Below are 518 nucleotides of genomic sequence, written 5' to 3'. Positions count from 1 at the left end.
GGAAATCCAAAAGAATCTGCAGATAAACAAATTTTACACTTTAAGTAGTTTTGTAAGTAAAGTTAAGTAAAATTTATACTTTATGTGTGGCTCATAAAGTATATCCCCATAAAGCTATTACTTTTAAAAAGTGAACTTAGCAGGGACACTGGAGACACAATAATATACAAAAGTCAATTGTATTGACCTAGACCTGCAACAAATAATTAGACAATAAGAATTTTAAAATGACAGCGTTTGCGGTAGCCTCAGAAGTCTCAGCTGCCCAGGAAGTAATAAATTTAACAGGATTCTGACCACTACACGGTGTTTATTAAGGTGGATTAAGGAAGACCTAATTAAGTGCAGGGAGATGACATATTGTGGATTAAGAGACAAACATTATAAAGACATAAAAACATATCTGTCGATTTAAGGCAATCCCAGCAAGTGTATGTGTGTGTGTGTGGGGGTGCACACGTGTGTATGTGTGTGTGTGCACGCGCGCGCGTGCCGTGGGGAAATTGCCCCGCTGATTG

This window comes from Myotis davidii, unplaced genomic scaffold, assembly GCF_000327345.1.
Source record: "Myotis davidii unplaced genomic scaffold, ASM32734v1 scaffold175, whole genome shotgun sequence".
In the NCBI taxonomy this organism is placed as follows: domain Eukaryota; kingdom Metazoa; phylum Chordata; class Mammalia; order Chiroptera; family Vespertilionidae; genus Myotis; species Myotis davidii.
This window is presented reverse-complemented; position numbering follows the sequence as displayed.